Raw genomic sequence first — 10,221 nt, forward strand, 5'->3', positions numbered from 1 at the left:
TCTAAATATAAAGAGAAAGCACTGTAAAGTTGAATTCCTGTATTAGTCCATTATCATACTGCAATGATGAAGTACCCGAGACTGGGTAATTTATAAAGAAAAGAAGTTTAATTGACTCACAGTTCCACATAATTGGGGGGGCACCTCAGAAACCTTCCAATTACAGTGGCTGACAAGTGAAGTGACTGAGAGCAGGGGATATACCAGATGATTGTGAAACCATTGGATCTCGTGAGAACTCACTCACTATCACAAGAACAGCATGAGGAAAATCCGTCCCCATAATCCAATCATCTCCCCTCAGGTTTCTCCCTTAACACCTGGGGGTTATAATACACAATGAGGTTTGGGTGGAGACACACAGCTAAACTATATGAATGCCAGAGGACAATATCTACATTTAATTTCAACTTCGTACTGGAGCAGAATGAAAGTGAGGCCCAGTGGAGAAGTGACATTCCCAAGATCACCCTGCCAGATCCCATTCCTGTTTGAGGTGTGGCCCATGTTACCTCCCACCTATTCTCCTGATGCTTCCATCTCTAAGTGTGTGCATCATCTACAGGTGACACCACATCATTATTTTTATGTCTTATCTTATATACACCTAATCCATTCCCTAGGAAGTAGATGTTAGCATCATCCACACTGTGCATGCTAGGAGGTTGGGGAAGCCTCGAATACATAGTGACTTTTATTGGGTCCCAGAGATGGTAAGAAAAACAAGGTAATGTTCCAGCTATCTCTTCTATCCTGGAACCCAGGCCTCATTTAGTTCTTTCCAGAGAATTAAGAGGAAGTTGTGTTTGCATAATTGTGTACAAATAAAGAGTTGACATGGAAGAGGAGACTGAGCAATCAGTAGCACAGTGAGGCCTTTGGGTAGGTCTTACAGAAACAAGGGGCCCAGTAGATGGAACCTTGAAGAGTTTAACACACTTTATTGGTGACAGATCCCAACAGCAGTTAAGAAACCAGGAATCCACATTCTTGAGACAGCTCTGTATTCATCTCTGTTTGTGAGAGATGCTCAAGAGATTGAGATATTCTTTCATTGCGCCCTGAAATTTCTGAGTTTCAGCCTTACAAAGGCTCAATGTAAAAGTCTTATCTGATAACCCAGATATCAACTCAGTCCTCATCCCTGATGCCCCTGGCTATTGTCTGGGTGCACCTACAAATAACACAGGGCAGGCCAGGACAGGTCTCTCCACGCAAGGCCTCTCTTGTCAGCTCATCTGGGCAGTCCCACACCACTTCTTAGTACCATGAGTTGTAGGGGGAACAAGAGAGTGGGCACTCTTCTTGGACTGAAGTAGACTGTCAGATGTTGGAACTCTTGTGTATCTGTCGTGTTCATACCCAGGCGATAGCTGGCAGAATAAAAAGAAGGGGGTTGGAGAATGAGTCTGTGCACTCAGATGTGAATTCCAAGACTTTAACTTGTCCTCTGCTTTCCTTCATTGATGGAGATTTATACAGATACTCCTTATGTGCCTAATCTGAAGAACAGAATTTTTCTTTTCTTTTCTTTTCTCCTTTCTTCTTTTCTTTTCTTTCGTTCTTTCTTCCTTTCTCTTTCTTTCTTTCCTTCTCTCTCTCTTTCTTTTTTTTTTTCACGAAGTCTCGCTCTGTCACCCAGGCTGGAGTGCAGAGAAAAGCAGAATTTCTAATGGAGGTATCACATACAGTGAAAACAAGGAAGACCACTGACTTTTCTTTGCGTGGTTTCTAGGCACTTTTTACAAAGCTGCATTCAGATTGATGAGGAGCGGTTTGATGTGGCCAGCGCCTCCCTCTTTTTGGAAACAGAGCAGATGCACTAAACCACCAACCTCAGCCAGCACCGGTCTGTGCTGAGAACAGCCACATAGGGGTCTCTACAGAGAGAAACCCGAGAAGAGCGGGACAGACCCAGGACCCGGGCTCAAATATGAAAAATCTCTGGGCTTTGTTCTACGGCCTTCCCATGAGTAACTCATAGTCTTGTTCCAGTGGAATCGGGCCTTCATTAGTCTCAGTGGCAAGTTGGTTATGTGGAAAGTCTCTTCACACACTTGTGCAAATAACAGTAAAGACTTTTGTATTGTTTTCACGTTACTTTAGGCCATGAGTATTTACGTCTGTGGCTGCAATTTGTATTAGTTTCCTGCCCCAGGTATTTCCTACAGCATGCAGCTTCAGTCCTACCAGACCCTCAAAACTTAAAAGCTTACATAATTACTAGCGAGGATTTCGCAGGAAAATGGAGAAAGCGTTACACACAAAAAAGTTTAAACTACTCTATGCATGTTTCTGCAATGTGTTATCTCAAGAACTCATCTCTGTAGCCCATCAGGGCAGGAGCTGGGCTCTCACCTTTTGATACTATTCTATAAGGGAGGTTCTTCCCCACAGAGTTTAGTCTTCCGATGCTGGTGCAGCCTGACATGATGACATTCTACTTTCAGGTCGGTCATGCTGCAGGGAATATTCTGTGAGTGTCCTAATAGGCTGGAATCATTTGCTAGGGTGAAGCCCATCTTTGGTGCTCCCTTTTCTGTTATCTTATAATTAGCTTTAAAGCAAATCCATGTCTGTTTTGTTTATCTGTTTATTTACTTATTTTTATGTATGGAAAACCACATTTTTTAATTTACTTATTTATTTAGAGACAGGGTCTCCCTCCATCACCCAAGCTGGAGTACAGTGGTAGAGTGGTGTGATCATGGCTCATTGCAACCTCAAACTCTTGGGCTAGAATGATTCTCTCACCTCAGCCTCCTGTGCCACCATGGCCTGCTAGTTTATTTTAATTATTTATAAAGAAGGAATCTCATTATGCTGCCCACGCTGGTCTCAAACTCCTAGGCCCAAGCAATTCCCTCATCTCAGTCTCCGAAAGCACTGGGATTAAAAACATGAGCTACTGTACTGAGCTGTGCCTACTTCAAAAGACTGAAAATAAAAAATAGATAAATCTTTGCCAAATTAAAAAACAAAGCAATAGTTTCCAGGTCTTAGATAAAGAAAATTTTGTGTCACAAAGAATGGCAAAAGGCTTATTTAGCTGTTAAAATGATTTGCTTATATTTCAAAGAAGCAGAGAAAAAAAGGTACATATAAAAGTTTTCCAGGCCAGGCAAGGTGGTTCATGCCTGTAATCCCAACATTTGGGGAGGCCAAGGCAGGAGGATCTCTTTAGCCAAATGTTTGAGTCCAGTACAGGCAACATGGTGAAATTCTGTCACCATAAAAAAATAAAATAAAATAAATATGGCTGGGCATGTTGGCTCACGTCTCTAATCCCAGCACTTTGGGAGTCGGAGGCAGGTGGATAATGAGATCAGGGGTTAGAGACCAGCCTGGCCAAAATGGTGAAACCCTTTCTCTCCTAAAAAATAAACCAGGCATGGTGGTGTGTGCCTGTAATCCCAGCTACTCAACAGGTTGAGGCAGGAGAATTGCTTGAAATTGGTAGGCGGAGGTTGCATTGAGTTAAGATCATGCCACTACACTCTAGCCTGGCCTACAGAGCAAGACACTGTCTTGAAAAAAATAAATAAATAAATAAATACAGTTAGCCAGGCGTGGTGGTGCATGCCTATAGTCCTTGGTAATTAAGAGGTTGATGCAGGAGGACTGCTCAAACCCAAGAGGTTAAGGTTATAGTGAGCTATGATTATGCCACTGCACTTCAGACTAAGTAAAAGAGTAAGATTCTGTCTCAAAAAATTAATAATAAAAGTTTTCTAAATTACATTGTTTCAGAAAAGGGAAAAGAAAAAAAATATATTTTTTTTATTTTCAAATGGGAGAATAGAGCCTCTCATTTCTAACTTGTATTTCCTTCTGCAAAAAGTTGGTCTAGGCCCATGGTCTTGAACTACTGGACATCTGAATTTTAGTAGGTGCTGGATTCAGGCAACTGAGGGGTGGCCTTGGGCACACTGTGTGCACATTAAAAAAAAAGTGTTTGAGTTGAACTAAAAGGTAAAAGAGGGTAAGATGCTATTAAGAAACCACAATTGGGAGACAGTTCAGGGTTGATGGAAGGCTTGGTTCATGCTACAGATACTGACCTAGGTGAAAGTTTGTTCTGACTTATTTCTATGTCCATGCAGGAAGATGAGATTATGATCAGGTGGCACAGAAATCTGGGATGGTGAAAAAACCAGGTTGCCACTGCAGATTCGGTGTCTGAGGTAGAGCATATGCCAGGGGTCTTGTAGGCACGTGTGTGGGTTTTTGGTGGGAAAGTCTATGAGGAAAGGTAGCTTAGCAACAATCTTGATGCCGAAGACCTGTCCTGGGAGGGGCTTGACCACATCAACACGCAGTGCGTATGTTCGGTGGGTGAAAAACATGTGGTGGTCTCAGGTTGGCAGGAGGGCAGAGGGCATCTGTTCTCAGAAATTCTTCCCTCAGAGTCCTTGGTCCTTCTCACCCTGGGAGGATGCCTGGAACCACAGGGCAGTGCATGGTGTAGCACGCTGTGTGCAGAGCAGAGCCTACCTTCCCCGAGACACCTGGAGTCTCTCTCCAGCAGAGGCCCCAACATTGTCTTTCTTCTTACAACAGTTTTGATCCTAAATGTGTAAAGATCCCTGAAAACCCACTGATTCTCCAACACACATTTGTTTCCCCAAAATTTAATTCTGACACAACTTAGAGTTCGCACAGACCCCAGAAATTCAGGGTTCAGTCTCACATCACCGCTCTCACTGCAGAGGACAGTCACATGTCCCGGAAGACAATCTGTACTTCTGAGCTACCTCCTATAAATGTGAGACTCCCATAAACCCCTTTTCAAGTTAAATAATTTGACAGAAATATTAAAAAAAATCAACAATTAACTGTAATTATATTTACCACTTTATTATGAAAATATAATTCAGAAAAGCCAAATGGAAGAGATGTCTAGGGCAAGGAACTGTGGTGGGTGAAGGTAATCCTGGAAATAGCTATATTCAAAGAAATTCCCCCATTCTTTGTATTTTCAAAGAACAGCTTAGTGAAGAGCAACGTGCTTCCCATTATGACTTTGAGGATGCTCCCCGCTGTTTTCTTTTAACCTATCACAAAGATGGACACAGATTGCAAATTCCTATTTTTAAAAATGAACAACCATTCAGTAATTTAGTCTTGAGTGGTCAAAACAAAGTACTCGTTACAAAAATCTTTCTTGTTTCTCTTCTTCCAACCAGCCCGTGAACTTTGACTCACCCACAACCTCAGCAAACCTACAACCCTTATTTATACATACCCTTCCTAAGAACAGGCTGACTTCAAGGTGAAACATTACCTTATCTGGGATCAGATTTTGCTACCCTCCATCCTGTGCTTCCCTTCCTACCTTGTTTGTAAACTTGCTTTCTCCTCCCTATGATATAAAGCCGTTTTCCACCTAACCTTTGAGATCCTCAAAGATCTACTCATTTGTACTTTTTCTTTCTTGCAATACTTCTTAGGTAACTCCTTAGACCAAGTCTAGAAACAGTCTCAGGACAATAACAATTCCATTCTAGAAAGTATCTCCCAACGTTTCTTCTATCTCAACCTCAACTGCATCTGCCTGTGAACTTCCAGCTTACCAAGGCTCTATATCTTCTGGCAGTGACAAAGGCTCCTTCCGTGGTTGGTGTGAGCAGGCTTGGACACCTGCAGGACAGACACCCAGGAATAATCAACTGGGCCTTCAGTGGTCCCCTTTTGCAGGATCAAGGTGGGCTTTAGCTTTTAGTCAATGGTCTAAGACCTCTACTTAACAGTTAGAGTCATTCAGTTAGTTTTCAATTTAAAAAATACTTCATGTTTGAAGAATCTAGCAAAAATTATTCAAATCTAAGGTAAAAAGAGAGGAAATTACTGCCGGGCATGGTGACTCATGCCTGTAATCCCTGCATTTTGGGAGGCCGAGGCGGGCCGATGACATGAGGTCAGGAGTTTGAGACCAGCCTGAACAACATGAAGAAACCCCGTCTCTACTAAAAATACAAAATTAGCCGGGTGTGGTGGTGTATGCCTCTAATCCCAGCTACTCAGGAAGCCGAGGCAGGAGAATCGCTTGAACCCGGGAAGTGGAGGTTGCAGTGAGCCGAGGTCGTGCCATTGCACTCCAGCCTGGGCAACAAGTGTGAAACTACATGTAAAAAATAAAATAAAATAAAAAAGAACATTATAAGGGGCTTACGTCTTATAACTCATCAAGAAAAGCCAAAGTGTCTATCCCTTTCAGAAAATAAACTTGTAATTTAATTATGTGCATGACAAATCATTTAGTAAACAATTATTCATATGTGAACACTTCCAGGAGGTGCCAAGTCTCACCTCCTAAAACTTAGCATTACCCTCAGACACCCAGATGGCAGCATATGGAACAGAGATATTCACTTGCACAAGTTCTCTGTTTTGAAAAAAACAATAACTGATGGGATAAATTTATGTAATTTGACAATTAATCTACCTCACTTGCTTGTGGATATGTATTCATTTCCTACCACTGTAGTGGAAGAGAGGCTATCCCTGTCTTTACACCCGGTAGCATTTCCAACAGTAAGCTGTGAGATTCTTCTTGAAATCACCTCTCAAACAAATAAAAAACAGACCTGGGAAATGTGCTACTCTCATTCTGCTGAAGAAATCGGTAAGTAATAATTTTTAGCAAATGAAATATATTACTACTTAATTGTATTCAAAATCCACCAACTTAATGTGTTTATAAATATTTTCATACGTTTGAAGCTCCACTGACAAAACATAATTTACAGTTAATGAAAAAGTGAAGTGAAAATAAATACAATAATATTTTCAAAGTGACAAAATTAGAACGCGATAATGCCAGTTGAAACACAGACATATCTGACCCAAGGGTCAAGTCAAGCCATTCTATGACTTGGGATGTTTTCCCTGCTCCTATGTTATTCAGTGAAGTGGGTCATGAGCGTCCCACCAGGAGCCGCTACGCTGTGCTCCACTGTGTCTGTGAGGGGCATTTTACTTTGCGGGTTTTTGCACTGCCTCACTGGGTTGGGTTTATTTGTCTTTTAAAATATTTTCTCTCCCTTCACCAATCTGAGAACATTTTTTCCTCAGTATCAGCATGCAGTTGACTGGACTGCAGTGTGACTCTAAGGAATGGAAACTAACCGTTGGGGTAAGAAAATCTTAACGTCCTAAGGGGTTTGCTTTTAGCGGAAGGGTAGACCTGGAGATTCCTTCCAGGTACAGTGCATCCAACCACTCCACAGAGAGGCTGCATTCCCATACCTTGGGCTGTTCCCTGAGAGGAGATGACACAAAGGGTGCTATTTACTAGACACATCAAGAGTCATTTCCACTGTTGGCATCTTGGGGAATCCTCAAACAGTTTTGAAACTCAAAACCAAGAAAATAACAGGATGGCTGAGGATGTATTGCCCTGTGAAGTTTCCGAAATGAAACCTCAACCCAAAGACATTGTGATGGTGTTTCTGTGCCAAGGGAAGATTAAAGAAAGGGGCACAAAGGTTTTTTTTTTTCTTTTTCTTTTTTTTTACTGTGGAGCGTCAGGGGATTATTATATGCTTTCCTCTCCTGTAAAATGTTCACAAATGAAAAATATTTTTTTAAGTGTCTTCGACTCCTTTTTGAAAAAATGAAGAATAAAAATAGTGTGTCTAAAATGTACAATAAAGAACACTTGATAATGTTGTGAGTTACACAAGTTTAGTTAGTGTTGGTGAGTGTCAGGGAAGAACTGGAAATTTAAAACGTGACTGCAAACCAGAGTTAGGCTGGGGTAACAGGGTGGTAGATTTGAGGCCCTGCTTGCCACACATTTGGAAAATGCATGAGAAAACTAATTCTCTTTTGGAGTATTAAAACAACTAAAAAAACAGGCGATTGCATTGAGGTGGCTCTAGTGTCCTGAGCTCTGAGTGGAGAGACAGGCAAAGACCTCCCTAGATCCATAAAGCTGCCCATTCTTCTCCAGCTGTGCACCTGATTAGATACTTTCCACTCCAGCACCCATGATTGGATAGAGTTCAATTCCCCATCCCGCCCCCTCAGGCCATGAGTGACATATGTGATTTGACATTGGCTTCAATAAAGCAAGAATTATAGGTTTTTCCTGGATCCTTTTCTGGCAGGACTTCCTCCATGCACTGGACACTGGCCCTGCCTGTAAAAAAGGTGCATTTACATTTGTGTGTAAGATTATTTTTATTTATGAATAATATATATGTGTTATTCATACATGGAAACAATATAATGACAATTATTAAAATTTCAGATTTTTTACTTTCCTGGCACATCCAGGCTTTAGAGGAGGCAGTCTGAGATTTCAAAAATGAGGCAATTCTCTAAGAAATAATATGTGAGGCACATGTTAATTTTAAATATTCTAGTAGCTACATTTTAGTAAATACACCAGGCATGCTTGCCTGTGCCTGTAGGTCGAACTGTTAGGGAGACTGATGTAGGAGGATCACTTGAGGCCAGGAATTTGAGACTAGCCCAAGCAACATAGAGAAAGCCATCTCTACCAAAAAAAAAGAAACAAAAATTGAAAAATTAGCCAGTCATGGTGGTGCATGCCTTCACTCCCAGCTACTCAGAAGGCTGGAGCTGGAGGATCGCTTGAGCCTGGGAGGTCAAGGCTGCAATAAGCCATGATCACACCACTGCACTTCAGTCTCACTGACAGAGCAAAACCCTGTCTCAAAAAACTGATCTCTGGAAAGGCATTTTCAGTTTCTTCAATGTAGCCAAACAGCTAAGTATGTGTTGAAGCTATCCTTTAATTTTTAACAGGGCAAGAATGTTTTCTAAGACCCCGAACTCTAGATTTGCGATGCGGCAAATCCTGAAGCGTACATGGATCTCTCTCACAGCTAAAGTATCCCTCACCCTTATCCAGCGCTTCTTACCCTTGGCGCGAGAGAATCACCTGTGGGGAGGAAAACTTTCAAAATCCCTTAAACCCAAATTGTAACCGATCAATTAAATCAGAATCCTTGGAGTTGGATCTGAAAAAAACACGGTTTAAAGTTGTGCAGGTGATTACAATGTGTAGGCAAGCCACAAACCATGGGTTTAACCAGCAACTTTTGTTAGAAATGATGTCTCAAATGAATGTAAAAATGTCTGCTGCTGAATTGTGACCTTTCAATTTTACTTGCTTTTCCTACAAAGTATATTTTGCAGACCCAGGCAGTGCTGCTTGCTCTCTTCCTGATTCACCGAGTACCGTGTGTGCTCAGTGCATCCTGTGCACGGGTCACTGTGCTGTGTGCCCTGGCCTGGGTGAGCATCATTCTTCGGGGAGAATCTTGCTGAAAACAAAGCTGCATTCCAAAAAGTTAAAACCATGCTACTTACTGTGTTGAGGTTAAAATTAAAAGACCTAGGGGACTCTTCCAAAAGTTAAAACATAAATAAATAACTTGGAATATTAATATACACCTGATGATGTCCTGAGTGAACATGCCCCACTTTAAAACAAAACAAAACATTACTATTATTCTAAAATATTAATTTAGGGTTGTTATGCAAATACGTACAATTTAAATTTTTATTGATATATAACATGCATACAGCAATATAGGCACAAAACTTTTATGGAAGGCTTGATGAGTTATTACAAAATAAATACACTTGTGTATCTAAGAATCAGATTTGTTCATGCCCTTGACACTTTCTCCTTCCAAAAGGTAACCAAGACTTTAAGAGATAAGTGCAGATAAACTTTGTCATTTTGTACAAGTGTTTTATTACAGAACATTAAAAACGTATACACGAGACAAAAAAAGTATAACAGACCAGTCACTCAGCTTTAACAGCTACTATTCATGTGCCATTTTTGTGTCACTTATACTTCCAGCCATTCCCCCACCAATTTCATTATTTTTTAGGCTTTTTGGATAAAATGTATATTCATTGCAAGGTACAATGTGAACTATAAATAATAGAGAGATGGGGTTTCACCATGTTGGCCAGGCTGACCTTGAACTCCTCACCTCAGGTGATCCAACCGCTTCAGCTTCCCAAAGTGCTGGGATTACAGGCATGAGCCAATATACTCGGCCTGAGAATTCATATTTCTAACAAAGTACAAATCCATAGGTCACATGACAACTGCAATATCTATCTACAGTAGATACAGTTTGATGAATAAAATGAAAGGCAATTGACCTAAGGTGAAAAAAAAAAAATCAAAGCAATGCTATTACGTGCTATCTGTAGGAGCATTTGGTTAAG

The sequence above is a fragment of the Pongo abelii genome, chromosome 17, assembly GCF_028885655.2.
Source record: "Pongo abelii isolate AG06213 chromosome 17, NHGRI_mPonAbe1-v2.0_pri, whole genome shotgun sequence".
In the NCBI taxonomy this organism is placed as follows: Eukaryota; Metazoa; Chordata; class Mammalia; order Primates; family Hominidae; genus Pongo; species Pongo abelii.